Below are 18,732 nucleotides of genomic sequence, written 5' to 3' on the forward strand. Positions count from 1 at the left end.
CGCCAAGGGTACCCCCCCCCCCCAAACCCCTTCCACTAACCTCCTCCTTCTCCTCGTTGACCTCAGACGGGGCCTTGGTGCTGCTTGTGAAGAGGACGAATGGCAAACAGCAACGAAATGTGGTGTCAGCAGAGAGGTGTCAGGTAAAGGCAAGATGAGGGGGAGGAGGAGGAGGAGGAGGAGGAGGAGGAGGAGGAGGAGGAGGAGGAGGAAGGCCCCCAATGACAAAGGGGAACAGTGATAACAAAGGGGACAGGACAGGTGAGGCTACTCGGGTGAGCTGTGAAAAGCCTGTCTGTCTCTTGGGGTCTATAAGACATCTTTATTTGAAAAAGGGAAAATGGCTCTTGTTTGGAAAATAATGAAATACTCAAATGGAGTTTTAAAATGTGGGTTAGGTTTGGATCTAAAAAAGACTTTCTTCGGAAACATCATTATTTTGGTTCAAAATTGGGACAAAGCGTAGGTCAATAGCATTTTCGACCTCAGCAACAGAGAGGGTAAAAGTCAACAGGTAGGATTAAATACACATCTGAAAGACAAAATAAAAACAAGACATTCCCCCAAAAGAAAGTTGATTAAAAAGACAAGATGGAGTGAAGAAAGAGACAACAGGGATCTGAAAAGGGAAGTCGAATAAAGAAAAAGCTATATAAGATGACGTCACTAAATGTGCCAAACTCAGCATTTGTTTTGCGAATAAAAATGGCTCGCAGCTTGAAATTGAAAGTACATAACAAGAAGTCATAACCTGACGCGCCAGATTGTTTATTGCAGACAAATATCTGACAAACCGCCATTAGAAAGGTTAGGAAGATACTTGGCAGGCGATTGGGATCAACCATTTCTCTTTTACGTTTGTTCGTTTCCATGGTTTCAATAATAACCGTGTGGTGAGGGATAGATAGATAAAAGAAAAACATCAACAACGTCATGCTATTTATTGCTTTTAGTTTCAACAGTCACATTTAAGCCCAGTCTGCTCTGATTGGTTAGCTATACCCACTCCTGACTCCTGTTGTGATTGGTCAACTGCTTAGAGATTTCTTGCCCCTTAGCCTATCACGTACAATGTGTTGGAGCACTATTCTATAGAAGCATGAGTGTTACATAGTGATGTCACTATGTCGTGGAGGTAAACAAAGAACTACAATCAAGGCGTTAAAGGAACTTTGGGATTTTTGTATTCACAGACCATTTACATTCACTTAAACCAGTATAATACACTACAGGAAAGGGATAACCCCATAAAGCATAACAGGGCCCAGTTAAGACAATTACAAAATCACCCAAATTCAATCTTTTAACATAGCAGGAATTCATGTCTTCCGTCGAAGACAAGTTACAGAAAAACGTATTCATGCAATTGCTCAGTTGCATAGACCACTCAAATGTAAAAAAAATCAATCGGACAGCTGCAGCTTGTCTTGAATTGTGCTGCCATGTGTTTCACTGAAACTGAGAAAGTGGAGCACATCACACCCGTCCTTGAATCTCTGCACTGGCCTCTTTAGTGTCAACGGATAGCTTTTAAAAATCCTGTTACAAGTCTATAAAGATCTAAATGGTCTCAGGCCTCGATACATCACTGAGTTACTTTTACGTTAGGAAACACCTGGACCCCCCAAGACATGTGGGACAAGTACACAGGGTGTATCAAGAATCTAAACAACAGGAGGGGTGGCTGTATGTTTCTAGATCCCCACCAATGGAACAAGCTTCATGAATATCTGAGGTCTGGAGAAACTGTTATAATCCGTCAATGTAATCAAAGCTAATCTAATCATTAAACCTTTTTTTCTAAGTTGCATTTTGTGTAATGCAATTTATGTTTAATCTTTAGCCATTTACCCAAGAGAGTTTTCTTTATTTCTCTTTTTATTCAAAATTTGATTCAAAATATATTTTTTTTGTTTGCGATATAAATCCAGTTTGGATAAGGTTTTCATTTGTTTGTTTGTTTGTAGCCTTTATTTAACCAGGTGAAAGCCCCTTGAGATCAAAAGATCTCTTTTGTGACCTGCAGGACATTAGTTACACATGTAACATAAAAACAACAGAATAACAATAAGGATGACATACAACATAATGTACAGGGTACAGTTTACAAACTCTATTTACAGTGACAGGTACCATGAGTATCAAACAGCATGTCACCCAGCCAAGTTTAGGCAAATCCAAAATAGTTATTGAAAATAATGACTGTTCAGTCCTTCTTTGTAGTCTTAACTGTTACGTTTGACATCTGCTTGTATCCATATACTGTAGCTATCATAATAATTGGGACAATATTATGCAAAAAATGGAAGGAAATATTGTTTTGTGTCTGAACATGCAGTAACACAATTCGTAACATTTTATCTTCGTGTAAAAAAAACTTAAAGTGGACCTATCATGCTATATTTGAATAATATAGTGTAGGACCATACCTATATAAGGCATATTTATACTTTTTATTTTTCAAAATACCAAACAGATCATGCATTTTAGCCATTCCTCATTTCGCTCAATTTAACACTGTCTTTGCATGGGCTGATTCTGTGAGAACAGCACCATCTACAGGCCTGGCATATGTACTACAGCGTCTCACTTTCGAACGGCAATGTCCGTGGCTGTCTCCTCCTGATTGGTGGAGTTGGCCCAATAGCCGTAGCGCCACTTCTGTGACGTCACAGAAGTGTTCAAATCTGGATCAGTCTGTATCAGATCCGTTGCAGCCCCTTTTTAAGAGATTTGGGTATGGAGGAAAATAGAGCGGGTTGTGTGTTCTGACACTTGGTGAGTTCCCTGGAACACCGGGGACACATATTCATGTATAAAAGATGTACAAAAGTGCATTTTGCATGATAGGTAACCTTTAAGTGAATATTTACAGTATTGAGATAGTGGATTTGGCTCACTGTTCAATTTTATTCCGGTTTAGATTACCTTCAAAGTCGCCCCCTTGCAGATGTGTATAAAATCATGTTGCAAATTGTGTTGCATGCATTTGTGCATTGCACAGATCCTAACAGTTCATAAATGCTTATTGGCTGTGAGAAAAAGGGCAAAAAACGGAGCTTCCTCTCACAAAATACGTTTTGCTTCCAGCATCAAGCTCCTCTGCGTGTTCCACTGCTCTGAAGTAGTGATGTGATTAGAGTAAGGGTCTGCTCCTGATTCTGTTCTTGAATCAGTTGCAAGTCAGGGGTACAAACTTTTTGTCATATCTAGGACAACAAAAAGCTTGTGCTGTGAAAAACGACTGTTCAATGTCCAAACTAGGGAACCATCACATCACCCCTGCTGATGCAATAGCCAGTCTAGAGTCTCCGCTTTGAAGAAGAGCAGAGAGAGACATTTTCATTTTTAATGCAGAGTCCAGACTTTTGAACATATGTTCCGTTGTTAAATGTGTTATTGCTGATGTAAAGTGTATTTCTAAGTCATGGTTGATTGTGTTTCTTTTTCAATAATGCAACAAAAATGCAGTTTTAGTGTTTGAAACTCAGCTAAGGTTTTTCATTGTCTCTTAATCAGCAGTTGTGTTTCAGTCTCTATTATTCACCAACATTCAACAGGGAGAGCGACAGGCTTGGTTTTGAAACTCGATTCCAGATGTTTCAAACTAAATAACCTATTCTAGTCATTGGTATAAAACCATGCTAGCTTGTTGTAAAGAATGCTAAACAATGCTCCTAAATTACACTACATTCTTGGAAAGGGAAAACCAGCAAATCAAAAATACTGGGGTTCTCAAGACTCCTCTTTACAGACATGCCCACTTTTTGCTTATCCCATGCAGATTGTGTAAAAAAAAAGAAAAGAAGCATTAATGTCGATTTTTCTAAAAATGATGAGTTTTAAGATTTCTGCATAATGGTGTCCCAAAGGAGTCTTTCAAAGTCGTAAATTGATTATAACTGGAAAGCTGAGAGCCTTCAATTAGCCCACTTGTATCCGAGGGTGATGATGTGATTCACCATAATATGCCTTTTTATTGTAAAGGAATCACTTTTTTAATAAACTGAATGTATGAAATGAAACTCTTGGTACCTGAGTTTCAAAATATGTAAAACCACATACTATAGACGGAGGGCATTCAGAGGATCAAGGAATTTCCAAGGTAAGGGGTGATGAGATATTTCCAAGTGCTCACAGTTTAATTGCTAAAAAAAGGACTTGGTTTCTGAATGTGATGATTTGGAAGCATCTTTAACCATTTTAATTAATACTGGAATGGACTAAAGTGGTTCAAATGTGGCACGAAATCGGTGAATAAAATGCTATCCACCCAAAAATTGCTTCAACAACATATAGGACATACAGTACATGGTCAAGTGAATAGCCATCATACTTCTATCACTATGTTTAAAAATCCTATATGCTAAAAAATTCCATCGTTGGAATTGTCGCCAAACACAATTTTTCTTAGAGATAAAGAAAATCTTGAAACTTCACGAATACATTTCCCCGGGTTAATAAGATGTACAGCTAGGCCTGTCACGATAATTAATTTTGTTGGACGATAAATGGTCCCGGAAATGATTGCGATAAACGGTAATATTGTCGGCACCGTTGTAAGACCATTTTAGACCACTGACATAATGATGATACATAATAATAATTAAAGTAAATCCTTTCAAACAGAACTTTTTATTGAACATCCAATATTGCAAATTAAATGTGAAATAATATTCAAATATATCAATTATATATAATAAATAAAACAAATTAAATGATAAAAAATGCATTAAATCACACACAACCAAAACAATCAATTAAATAGACTCATGCTGGAAAACAGAGCTCTCTCTCTCATATATATATATATAAATAAATATGAGTACAGATTGTCTCACAAGCAAAACAAACTTCCTTAAAACAACAGTCAAGTGTACAGTCCACTGTCCATAAGATTTCGAGTAAGGAACACCAACATGTTTGCATTGTCGGGCAAATGCATCTTTGATTGTAAACTGTCGGGGAGGTGGGGGTGTTACCGTTTAACTGGTGGCGCCGGGGAACTTGTGATATTCTATAACGGTAGGAAGATGTGTCAGAAAACCCCTACAATCATTATAGGGCCTGTTTAAATAAAAGTGACTTTGATATAAAAGGTTGAAAAGACAACGAGAACTGAGGTTGCGTAATCTAAGCTGATGCAAATCCAAGGAGGGCTGGTGTCATATTTTGTAAATCAGTTTAGATATACAAGCGGAAGCTTCAGGCCTAATCTTTCTCCTAACTAGACCAAACGGTGCATGTAAGATTCAATATAAATTGGCAGGAAGCGTATCAATTATTCAACATTATAAACAGAGGTCAGTCAGGCGGATAAGGTCACATTATCATAATAAACCAGCGCTCATCCTGTCCGGTGAAGTTTCATCAATACACAACACTGACAGCCAGAAATATTTTCGGTGCGTGACTGCGATCTTGTGTGTAATGTAATTATAGCGGAAAACATATGGATACGCATCATGATGATCACTTGCCGCAAGCCCATCTATTAATGACCCAAACACCTAGGTAACTTTTCTTTTGGCAGCCATGAATCAGCACCAGCACCGGCTCCAACAGTATGTTCCTAATGTTGCCGTGGTTGCAGGGTAATTACATACTGAGCTACGACACCGTTCTGGCCGATGCCAGGGGACACACATCAGCTAAGAAATCCTGATGAACATAGTTCTGCATTGGCATTGACAACCAAGCTGGATACCATGGGACAATGATGCTCGGTTTCGCCAATTGCCCAGTGTTGTTGACCTGGAACATAATCAGTTATATGGAAGAATTTGCATTCATCTTGTCCACAGCGGGGCCAATGCAAAGGCATGTGTTTTGTCAATATACGGGGTTAGCAAAATGACAGGTGGGAGCACCTTTGAATTGGAGTGCCGATCCCTAGAAGGAAGATGTAATTACCAGTGCAGGGAGGGTATGGTTTTAAAAAATGGACTTCCTTCAGAGCAGAGCTGAAACGATCAATAGTTGTATATTTATAGGAGCTAATTGAGAAATATGTCATCTGATTGAAAGAAAAACAACTAAACATATCATGTATAATATTATATGCAAGTAGCATCAATCTATTAAAACATTTTATCATGCTACGAAAATATACTTTTGTACACGTGTCTTACTTTTTTTTATACCATTATTTATTGATTATTGGCATTAGGGCTGCACGATATTGGAAAAAACTGACATTGTGATTTTTCCCCCCCTGCGATATATATTGCGGTATGAAAACTTACAGGAATTGAAGAAAATACAGTTTTTTTTTTCTGCAAACCATCCTTTCTTGAACTTTCATGCTATACAATTGGTATTTTTTTAACTACATTTAACCGGATGAAGGATTTTGGTCATGAACGTCAGGATCTTAAGTTATCAGAGCAACAAGGTGAGCTAGCTCGGTTAGCAGCGCCGAACTGCCCTGGAGAAACACATGAAACTACAAGTTTTCCTTTTGTAGCAAGCAGCAAAATAATTGTAACATGACGTGTTTGAGTTAATTTGCCTACTTAATATCGCAAGTCCTAACATTTAAAAAAAAAGAAAAACGTGCGATGTAAATATCGCGCATTCGCATATCGCGATTATCGTCACGACACGATATATCGTGCAGCCCTAATTGGCATGGAGTCGGACCATTTTCTGACACTAAGCTAAGGCATTGTCAAAGTCCAATGGTTCAGCAAAATTACTTTCCTCCGTTTGAACCACACCTGAAGAGAGCGAGTTGCCATATTTGACCAATTAGGCATGTCGTTCTTACTGATGTCCGGAACATGCAGGATGTTGTTCCAACTTCTAAATCTTTTATGGCTTTTCACTGCCATAGATTTCATTAGAGGAGTAACGGGAAGAAGTTGCGGTCAAACTTGATAATGTCATTGATTAAAAATGCTTTAAACGAGTTTTCCAGATTGCTCACGAGCATTAACTCGAAACGTTGCCAGCCCTAATATAAACATTAGCAGTTCAGTAGAGGGCACACTGTGAGCTCTTTCCATCTGATGAGGTGCATCCTGTTGCTGTCCACCAGCAGATCATTTTGTTCCCTGAACTTGAAGGCTCTCAGGGAAGGTGTTCAGAGGGTCATGATGGACTCTGGCTAATGGCTGAGCTGTGCCAGGCAGATGAACTAGTAGCTAAAAAGCATTTTTCACCCTTGGCTGGTCAGCAGGGCATGGAGGAAGCTGATGGGCCTCTCCACCACAGAATGTGTTTACAATCTTGGCACAGGCGAGGAAAGTGTTTGCTGGCTCGGATAATCTACAGACAGCTATCCAGGGCTTGTAAAGCAGCATGACCGAACATCAAAACCATCACATACTGTGATAGCAATATGTTGCGCCGGGTCAAAATTCAGAGTTATTGAAATGCTTGATCTCTTTTTATTAAAGCGAATGTGTGCAAATAGGCATCACTAAGGCTCTGGACTCCTGGTAGCAGCAAGGTCTAGGATAGGTCTTCAATATGCTTGTGAAGGACTGTCGATTTTGGCTGGGCAATATGGAGAAAATGTTTCAGTGAAATCGTGTTTCCTCTATGATTTTGCAATGATATTGAGCGGTTGACTATGTGGCTTTAAAAAAATATTACCAGAGCGAGATGTTTATAAATAAATCAGTGATTTTAGGATATAATGACTAAGAAGGTAAAGTCAAATAATAAAACAGTTTCAAAAGCATTGAGGCTTCAATAAATTACATCATATTAAATCAAAGTACTGAGTCTTTAAAACCAAGAGAAGTAAATACTTATGCCATTTTACAACAACGAGTCATCGATAATTGTAAGATCATTTTTTGTCTCATGGCACGAAATAGTATCGATATGTTGACTAGCCAAACAAGACAAATGGCAAAAACCCCTAAAAAAGCATAGTAGGGCCCCTTTAACAGTAGAGGCTTAAGGATTACAAAGTCTGACTGAGGCTCCAGGTGATAAGACATCTTCCTCAGCTGAATGCAAGGGCTTGAGCAACGTGCAGGACTATGCATCTTAATCAAGATAAGGTAGCCACAACCAATGGAACAGTGGCAGGAAATGTCTACAGTTTCGGTGTGTGTGGTTCCTGACATCTACGTTTGTCTCGAGAGGACTTTTTTATTTGGGGATTCTCAGTATCAGTCCCTTTCTGAAGGGATCAATACCAAGGCGAGAGCGACATCTACCAGGGACATCTTTAGGTGGAAGACAGGAAAGGCCAACAGAGCACACTATAGGCAAACAATGCTGGGAGAAAATGAAAAGTAAACCGGTCTGTATTAGCTATGATATCTCTTCAAACTCACTGTTTGGATAGCATTAGATGTACTGTTATTTTTCAACACGCAATTAAATGTGCAAGCTTCAAACCATACTTCGGCTGACTGCAAATGGCGTTTAAGACAAAAAAGAGGCAGTGAAATAACAAAAGGTAAAGATACTAATGCAAAAAAAAGGTTTACCTCAAAGACAGCAAAAAAACAGACTGCCCATTGACTGCTTCAGCATTGCAATACAAAAGCCACATTCAACAATAATTGAGGTACTGTGACTATAAGAACAGCAGGCAACAGACCCATGCTCACCAATATCACCAATATGAATTGTCAGACAACTTCAATTATAACAATTAATTGGTTAAGTCAATTAATAGTATCCGTAGCATAGGTGGCTTGAGAACAAAAGCATAACGGACTTCAATTCTAAAAAATAAGCTATGTTTTTGTTGCTTTTGTGAAATGTATTGTATTTTGTCATTAACCATGCTTTGTGGATGTGTGCTTTAGGAGCATTCATACACCACATGTCTTCCTGGTTAAATTTTTAATAGGAGAACAAGATTGCCTATCATCTTTATCCAGCCATTGAATTTTGATGTTAAAGTGCAATACTTTAGTTCATTTAAGTTTGAAATGCACAAAAAGTCTTCTTTTTATATATTTATATACATATTGAAGGAATGTGTAATATTACAATGTCTGTTTTGTCTAATATGGTGCAGCCTAACATGTTTCATTAGCGGAGTCGTAGCACAACAAAGCAGTGCTCTTGCAATTTAAATATGTGCAATAAAGATATATTGTCATTTACACCTGTGAATAATTCTGATAAAAAAGATCTCAATATCAGATCAAAGTAATAGTGATTATCACATTGGCTCTAATTATGTTCGCATTTAGTTTATTTGTACCCTCTTTGAGGAAATAGTACTTGAAAACGGTACTTGTGAAGGAATTGTAACCATTACAACCCCAAATGCACATTGCACGCCAATGTCAACACAGAAACCCCCAATGTAACACATCCCAATTAAACCCTTGACTGCTATATGAGATGCATCACATACAGAAAATGCAGGGTATCTGACTGGTATGCAGAGCTGATTGTAGTCATGGTATATCTCAGATAAAAACAGCGTCAGATCTAATATATTAGATATAAAAACATTTCATTAAGGTGGTGGACAGAGGCAACAATGGAGTTGCTCAAAAAGCACTTTTTCCAATAGCAACTATCCTGCTAGCGTCTGCTTGACAGCCCATGTAATGTGAACAGATCGCCCCGCTACGGTTTGAAAACATTTTTCAAAGACCAGACTGCACTTTTATTTGTTTGTTGGATTGGTTGGATGCTTTTCTAACTCTTCCTTTTCATCCTGTGGTTAGAAATGATTGAAGGCTATCCCTGGACGATCCCTGCCTTGTACTGTATGTCTGTTCTGATTTTAGCATTTGGGGCAATAGTTCTCTATTCTTCATTATCCCAAATAAATAATAAAACAAGACAATGTTCTCAAACGTAGCCGTTGTAATGTTAAAATGGCCTTGAATCCCAAACACAATTTACTCCATTCCTGTCACGTCACATAATAAATATATTACTAACTTGTCTCCGATTTAATATACGTTAAATACTGTATGTTTCATAGGATCTTACCGATGACATGACAGACACATTTTAAAAATAGACAGGATCTTTATTGATGATTTAGATGTTCTCTAAAAAAAGAACATGACCACCTGTGGAGTTTGGATAACAACACAGCTCATGTGCAAAGCTTCTCTTCCGGTAGTCACGGTGTGGAACAAACAGTTCATGCAATTATAGATACTCAGGGTAATCTGTGACAATTTGCAATCAGTAATGACATTAATATTCAGTACAGGACGGAGTTTGATGTGTAGCAGAGTAAGTATCATAGAGTTAAATGACTAAATAAATCAAATATAGGCAAAAGTTAACAAGAAATGTTTTGTTGAATTACATTTATTAATAAAAGTAACGGGGACTTCAAAAAATGTACGTCCCAATGTGATGTTTTCTGTCGAGAGCTTATATTGAATTCAATGTGTTGCTCTTGTTTAATCTAAATTCAATTAATATCAAGAGTTTATAATAATAAAAGGTTTAGTGATTAGTGTTGAGAACTGTTTAAACCCTGGTTTATTTTATGTTTTAAAATATTTAATGTTGTATCATGCAGTGTAGATTATGTTAGAAAGTAGGCAAAAAGTATTTAAATGTAAAATATCAAATCATTTCGATAGTGATATTGTATAGGTGACTTACCATTTTAAATAATAACTTACTGTAAAATACTACATTTCTAAAGTAACATTTTAACTTGTATTTTATAGGCTTTTATATACAACCTCTGGAACCTTGTAAAGCACCACTGGCATTGAAGAGAGAATGCAACAGAAAGCACGATAGCATTGAGCGTTGAGAAAAGCTAATATCCTGCAAACAGATGGTAACCTCGCCTGATCAAAGAAGAAATGTGAGTGTTCAATGTGTCTTCTCTGACCTTGAAAGTTTAAATGAAGGCAACGGTTGTGTTCGTCTAAAGCTGAGGCTTCAGGGAGGATCACTTGTTCTTTCACTGTGAACATAAAGAAAGACTCACTTTCCTATATTCTATACACTATGTTATATCTTCCTACACTCTAGTAAGGTTGTCTGTGTTATGTGCTTGCTAGCCCTTTGTTTCTGTTTAAGTCCCCTGCCCTCATTCTTCATATGGACACATCTGTTGGTTTTCTTTGCTGCATTTTTACTTTTTGTTTGAGTGCTTTGTTGGTTAGTTGAACATAAATATGCCTTTTATAACATCGAACCTCATCTGGTGTCCCATCTTTGTTGCATTATTTGAGCTGGGCTGTAGCAGTTGGGAGCTCGTCTGGGATTTATCTTAAACAGTTAGATTAGTTCAGTTGAATTTGTTGATTTAAAAAATGGCTTGATGGGGTTAAAATAACTTGTGAATCAGATCAACTGAAGCTTAGTAAGCAGGTTCACCTCCTGCTATCTTCTTGTCACGGAGACAAGGAAGAGTGAGGCAAGTTTTGCTACTTTAATGTAAGCAGCTGTACTGAAACTACAGGGTCGTGTCTTGTACGCAATGTTCCGTTTTTTGGTCACTGTAGGCTTAAGAGCGGATTCTCCTACAGTTTGTTGAGGCGATAAAAGTGTCGACCTGCCACTTTGACTCCACACTTTCAAAGAACTATCAAAGAGTGTTATCTGTCTTGAGCACTTCAGAAGTTGCATTTGGGGCAGCAATTGCTGGTTGCTTTGCCGGGCTTGCGAGTTACAGTGCTGAAGTACGCACAACCGTTAGCACCTAAAGATTAGGATGGATAGTTTGTTTCCAATGGGGGGCAGGGAGTTATGGCTGTTGTTAGGGATTTTAAGTGTGTTGTAGAGATTTTATTCTATAAAACTAAAAGAAGTGCTAAGTGAAACATTGGTGTATGCCCTACCAGACTCCAAATGACACATTCTTAATCCATTGAAAATGTGAGGGTTATAGGATACTGGTCGTTCTTTATCAATACAACTCCAGTGGAATCTACATTCATCGTAGGTTGGAATCTTTATTGAGAGATCGCTGAGTGGATTTTTTGGGTTTTTAATCTACGGAGGATAAAGAATCAAGGACTTCCTTTTCAGAACACTGATAAAAAGGAGAGCCTCTCGCTTAGTGTACTTCATTTGGAGCTGAAGATGAAGTTTCAGTTTTTCAATTTGTACCATTTCATACAGGATAATCTTAATAGAATCTTCAGAGTGTGTGTGTGTGTGTGTGTGTGTGTGTGTGTGTGTGTGTGTGTGTGTGTGTGTGTGTGTGTGTGTGTGTGTGTGTGTGTGTGTGTGTGTGTGTGTGTGTGTGTGTGTGTGTGTGAGGGTCTTTGTGTGTGTTTGAAAGAGTTGAGACAGAGAGAAACACAGGGAAAGACAAAGAGAAAAGGAGCTACTTCTCATCAATCTAGCAGACGGTCATCAATGTTCGTTTGTACTGCTCTCTTGAGGCAAACAGTCTAAGTGTGGTTCAGCTATAAAGTAAATGGAATGGCTTCTTCTGCTCTTTGTATGAAGGTCATCTCGAGAACTATTTAGTTTGCGTGGTATAAACATAGTTGCAGCTTGTATTAAGAAATGATAGGCGCGAACATCAATGATTCGTAAGGTTGAAGTTGTTTAATGATAGCATTTAGACCAGGGGTGCCCAACCAGTCGAGATTCCCAGTCGATCGCGAGATGTGTCTAAAAATAGAACATCAATATTCTGTTTTATCGTTAATGTCCTATATAACATAATCTTCCTGTACCAGAATAATGCACTTGAACGCATCAAAGCTCTGTGATTGGCGTGACCCCATGTGACGGGGGCCAGCTGATGTTGTCCGTGGCAACAGGAGTGACAGTCCGCACACACACAAGACCGCAATTATGGCAGAAGCAAAAAAGCCCAAAATATATAATTTTCACTCCGAGTGGGAGGATGAGTATTTTTTTATCTATTCCAATTCAAAGTCCATCTGTCTCATCTGCAATGCCAGCGTGGCTTTATCGAAGAAGGGTAATTTAGGAGCGGCATTTCAAAACAGTGCACAAACGCTACGAGACGGGATTCCCTCCTAATTCTGCCCGCTCCCAAAAGGTGAGGGGCCTGAAAGGACAGCTAAATGCACAGCAGTCCATTTTCACCAGGCCCAACAACAACAGCTGTCATGGTTTTGGATTTTTGTTTTCCACCTTTTTGTTTTGAAATGTTTTCCTCCCTGTGTCTGTCTGATCCTACTTCCTGTGTTTGACTTCCTGTCGTTAGTTTCCCTCCTGTGTCTGATTGTGCCTCATTGTGTTTACCTGTTGCCCTTGTGTTTCTGCCTCTCCTGCCAGCTGTGTCTTGTCCTGTAATTACCCTTCTGTGTATTTAGTCTGACTTCCCCCTGTGCTACATGTCTGTTCGTCGTCATTTCATGTCCCTGTATGCTTGTCCGTGTCTCCTGCCTGTTCCCGTCTGTAAGTTTGTTCCTGTCTGTCATGCTCCCCGGTTTTGTTTCTGTTTATTAGTTTCTTGTTTTTTCCAGCCTTCGGCTTTTTACAATAAAGCTTGCTTTTTGTTACCTTAACTTTTTTAGTCCTTTTTTAAACTGCACTTGGGTCCCATTTTCCAGACACCCTGTCAAGAGCAAGGCTGCTACCATAGCATCTTATTGTGTCAGTCACGTTCTTGCGAAACACATGAAGTCTTTCAAAGACGGCAACGTTTTGAAAGAAGCATTCCTGGAGGCTGCCGACGCGCTTTTTGGGGACAGTAAAAATAACAGTAGCATTTCAACAGGTTTTTTATACAATAAAAACTCAAGTTAGATACCGTTATTAACAAGATGTAAGTTTTAGTTTGTTTAAACATATTCATTATAATTATTGTACAAAATGGTATAAGAAAGCAAACATTAAGATCTGTTCTGTTTAAATTGATTATAGTTTATTATCAATTCAGGTTAAGAAACTAGTGTTGCTTGCATCCTATTTTAAAAAGGCATTTATTTTTATACTCTACTAAAATGCAAAAAATAAAAAGGGTTTGATTCTATTAATTTAGTCTTTTATTGCACTTTGGCAGCAGATTAGTAAGCCTAATTTATACTTTTGTAGCAACACTATTTTTATATAATGGCAAAGAAAGGGTTCAGAGTCTTTTCTTTTTTTCCTGTGTCATATGTGGCAGCACTGTTCAATGTTTCTTGAAAACATTACCCACTGTAGTATGTGACGTGTGAATAAACTCCAACTCTGTATCAACAACACTGTTGTGTAACTTCAGTTAAATACTTGTGTGTGTGTAGATTAGAAAGAGGTAAGATAAAGGATGTGCAGTATTTTATTAAGTATTAATCGTACAAAGGTCAGTTTTATACAAGTAGAAGTGTGTATTTACCTGGTAGTAGGCTGTCAGTAATGGCTACGCCTCTCTATCTGGTAGATCTCGGCAGACTGGCAACTTTAAAAGTAGCTCTCGGTTCAAAAAAGGTTGGGCACCCCTGATTTAGACTGATGTCTCTATATCAAAGTGAATGCATTCACATGGAGTCTAACTGTGGGCCATCTCCCATTTGTCTTAATTTAGCTTCTGTTTGAGTGGGTCTCCCACTCATGATGTAAAGACATAAGCGGCAAATTCAGTTGCTAGGTTGCAGAAAAGTGATAAAGTGTTACACATAAAATGGACTCAGCAACAGAGAAGCTGCAGCAGCAAATAATACCAGTGTTGTTTTCCTTAGTACATACACAAACTATTTCCACATTTAGTAAAGCTCCTTCCTTACAGTACATTGAATAATGTCAAGGAATGTTTTTAATTGTGTTTGTTGCATTCTACCAACTGAGCAGGGAGCACTTCACCGGGAGAATATCGTGTTATTCAGTTAGCGGCTGTGGTGACTTGAGAGCCACAGTGGGATGGGGGAGTACTTGGTCGAAGGAAGCAACAGATGTGATCCAGCAGGGTCAGCCTCTCCTTCTTGGAGTTTGCACAGATTGATATTGAGCTAACTGCTAACAAAAGGCCTGTCTCCTGGAGCTGACGCATGTCTGTACCATCCTTGTAAATTCAATATCTCCGGAACGTCTTAAGGGTATTTCTTCAAATCTGGCACTTGGACTCAAGGATGATCTGATAAGATTATTGTAGTCAACGGTCAAGGTAACAGAGATTTCACTGAACAAGCTTTTGGCTATACTGTAACTTAATAGGGAATCCAGTATGATAATAGGATTTTGAATGTATTACGTTCTGGCCATATCTTACACATTGCACGATTAAGCATATTGACAGGAACCAGAAGATGCATTCATCTTATACTGCTAACATACTGCATTACTTGGGTGGTTTTAGCAGCAATATTTGCTAACATAAGACGTGTTTATGACCTCTGGTGTTTGCAGGCAGGATCCACCATGTCCTCCTTGCTACAAGTCAGCACCACAGCTTTGTCAGAGTTGAGCACAATACCAGGTAAGTTTACATGGTGAGAAGTGCAGAGAAAATCCTACTCTACGGTTCAGTGCCTATTTCCTTCCAATTTTTCCACGTCAGTCAAGGCCTTTACATGCATCATTTTAACAGTTTCTGTAAATACGCAAACAGAAAATGCCTAGATAAACAGGTAGATGGAAATGTTCTTACAGACTGTTTAGACCTGTCTAGACTGTCATTTGTGCCCGCTAGAATAGTTCTTCAAACATTACAGAAAGGGACGCTTTTTCCCCATTGAAAGAATTCAGTCTGTTTTTTATCAAGGTTAGACTGAAATTACTAGTCAGGTCATTTGTATGCATTTCCACTTCCAAATGTGGGCAATTGATCAAATTGGCTACACAGGTACAGTTTATAATACATCAGGGTATATGCAGGAATGCTGAAGTCAAATGTAAGACCTTTTTTAAGACCCTTTCCATACATTTCATTCCACACAAGACCTCATCGCCACTTTGAGTTTTAACCGGTTACATTTGCGACAGACTTTACCTCACATTTACTATATACAGTATTGATTGTCCTTCCTTCTTAACTTCCAACCATTTGGACGCAAACTTGCAATTCCCCATAACGATGTAGCCTTTATTTAACCAGGTGAAAGCCCCTTGAGATCAAAAAATCTATTTTTCAAGGGTGACCTGCAGGACATTAGTTACACATGTAACATAAAAACAACAGAACAACAATAAGGATGACATACAACATAATGTACAGGGTACAGTTTACAAACTCTATTTACAGTGACAGGTACCATGAGTATCAAAAAGCATATCACCCAGCCGAGTTTTAAAATGATGCAGGGGAACCAAAGTGCTCAGTTTTAAACATGTTTGCAGACTGTTCCAAGTTAGTGGAGCTGCACAACTAAAAGCTTTCTTCCCTAAGACAGTCCTAGCACTTGGCACATTTAATAAAACAACATCATGAGATCTCAGGCAATAAGTACTTTCAATTTGTCGAGAGATCAGAGAGCAGATATAAAAAGGTAGTTTACCCAACAAAGCTTAATAAATAAACGTGTACCAATGACTGAGCCTCCGTACAGTTAGTGAAGGCAGACCTGCCTTGGCATACAAGGTACAGTGATGAGTAAGTGCTTTACAGTTAGTAACAAATCTCAGAGCACTGTGTTGGAGATTCGGAGGATGTTGAAAACCAACCTCGTCTCCGCGTGTCGTTTGATAAGCTGGGTGAATTCGTGAAAAGGAAGGGATTAAGAAACACCAGAATACAAGTTAAACAATAATCTTGCTTTAATGATAAACAGTAACAACACAAAATACAAATACAAACACAAAGACAAAGGAAGTACTTCCTGCTCTCTCTCCTGTCCTACCCTCCTGGTCAGCCTGAAGAAAAAAGAGGTCGAACCCCTGGAAAACACAGTGTTTCATACTAAAAACACAGGAGGGGGTGTGTGCGGGCTTTCCCCCCGAGGTCATCTTATTGGCAGAGACCAACACATGGCCTGTCGCACCCAATCAGTGCGACACAGCAGAAGAAACCCGGAAACAAAAAGTCTCTTTCAGTTTGACGAAGACCAGACACCTTTTGGTGTCTGGTACGAACCGGCTCTCAACAACAAGTTTCCTTATCTTATTTCACATCTTGCAGCCAGCAAACACACATCCCCTTTATGGCCCTTTGTCCCTGAGTCCATCTTCCCCCCTCAGGTTACCACACACAAGTTAAAAGTATGTTTTAAGATATAGTTGTTATAGTTGGCTAAATATACGTAATACATGTTAATTACTTTCATATCAATAATAACGAGGAACACATTACCTATGCTCTTAAGCAGTATTAGAGATGCTTTTCAAATAGTCAAACTTCACACCGGCCTAATACAGAGAACACACTCATTTGTCCTATGGCCCTTCCATTTGTTTGAGCTATTGTTCACATCTTTACTTCAAATAAAAGGTTTCACATTGTATATTTCCAGCTTCCTTTACACATACTGTTATTATTAATACAAAGTAACCAACCACACATATCTATTGAAAACAAGTCGATTCCCCTGATAATTGACATGCTGAAACTCTTCGGAATGTGTCCCCTCCCCCAACTCTCTCGTCCCTGTCATAAAAAGCTGCTTCCATTTCATATAGAGTAATAAAAGATGTTTAAGCTAATTTCTCCACAATGTTTGTAGCCATTTAGTACCCACACATGAAAGAATAAGAACAGAGGTATAGTTGACCAGTAATCATGTAGCACTTATATTTACTGCAATGAAAACACACACACATCTGCTACAAGAATGTGTAACGCACACCCTTCTTTTACGAGGGAAACATTCCAGCGTATTGGCACTATATCCAAATAAGGGTGTCCCCTGCTCTCCTCTCTCTAAACACAAGGACTTCACCTCAATATATTGGGGGAGGGAAAAGATACTTTGTCCCTTCTAATTTAACACACATGAATATATATAAGGTGACATAAAAAGGAATATACCAGATTGAACTTTCCTGCCATACCACGTTACTTTAATCCTTCAAATAATTCAAATAATCCTTCAACTGTGATAGGCGGCATCTAACTTTTCCAGGCAATGGGCAGGTGCATTCATATAGATCAAATCACCATAGTCCAGCACAGGTAAAAAGGTCACAGAGAATAGCCTTTTCCTGGCTTCAAATGAGAAACAGGACTTGTTTCTGAAAAAGAAACCTAGCCTAACCCTCAGCTTTTTAAGCAGATTAATGACCTGAAGTTTAAAAGTAAGACAATCATCAAGCCAGATACCTAGGTATTTATAACAGGTAACCACTTTGAGTACTTGTCCTTGCATAGTAACAATATCCAAAGCAGTGTCTGTAGCCTTTTTAGCTTTAGCCTTGGTTTTATCAACATTTAAAATAAGCTTAAGCTCAGCGAGCTGAGTCTGAATAATGTTAAAAACAGCCTGTAATTTAACACCAGCCTCCTGAATGGAGGGACCTGCACAGTACATAACGGTATCATCCGCATACAAATTTAAAGTAGCTTCATCCACATTTTCACCTAAACTGTTGATATATATACATAGAGAATAAAAGTGGACCTAAAACAGAACCTTGAGGAACACCATTAGCAATGTTTAACCACTCAGAAGACAGCCCATCAAAGTGAACACATTGGGACCTTTCAGAGAGGTAGTTCACAAACCACCCCACTGCATGGCTGGATATGCCAATACTGAGTAGCCTCTGTTTCAAAATGCGATGATCAACGGTGTCAAATGCTTTGGAAAGGTCAATAAATAGAGCTGCACAACTCTGCTTATTATCTAAAATACTCGTAATGTCATTCACCACAATGAATGATGTTGTTTAACAATCGGCGTAAACGGACCTTCACGCACTATCAAGCAGTGAGCGCGCGATGTCCTGTTCAGATGACGTCAAATCCAACGGGATGCCATAAATAAA

General features: G+C 38.7%; 1 protein-coding gene across 1 annotated transcript in view; it reads right to left on the reverse strand.

Moving 5' to 3' along the window:
* The window catches only part of lrrtm4l1 (leucine rich repeat transmembrane neuronal 4 like 1), a 159,776-nt gene that overhangs the window by 58,694 nt on the left and 82,350 nt on the right, over positions 1–18,732 (reverse strand). The gene's annotated exons all lie outside the window — the stretch shown is intronic.

The sequence above is a fragment of the Notothenia rossii genome (assembly GCF_949606895.1).
Source record: "Notothenia rossii genome assembly, chromosome: 11".
NCBI lineage: Eukaryota > Metazoa > Chordata > Actinopteri > Perciformes > Nototheniidae > Notothenia > Notothenia rossii.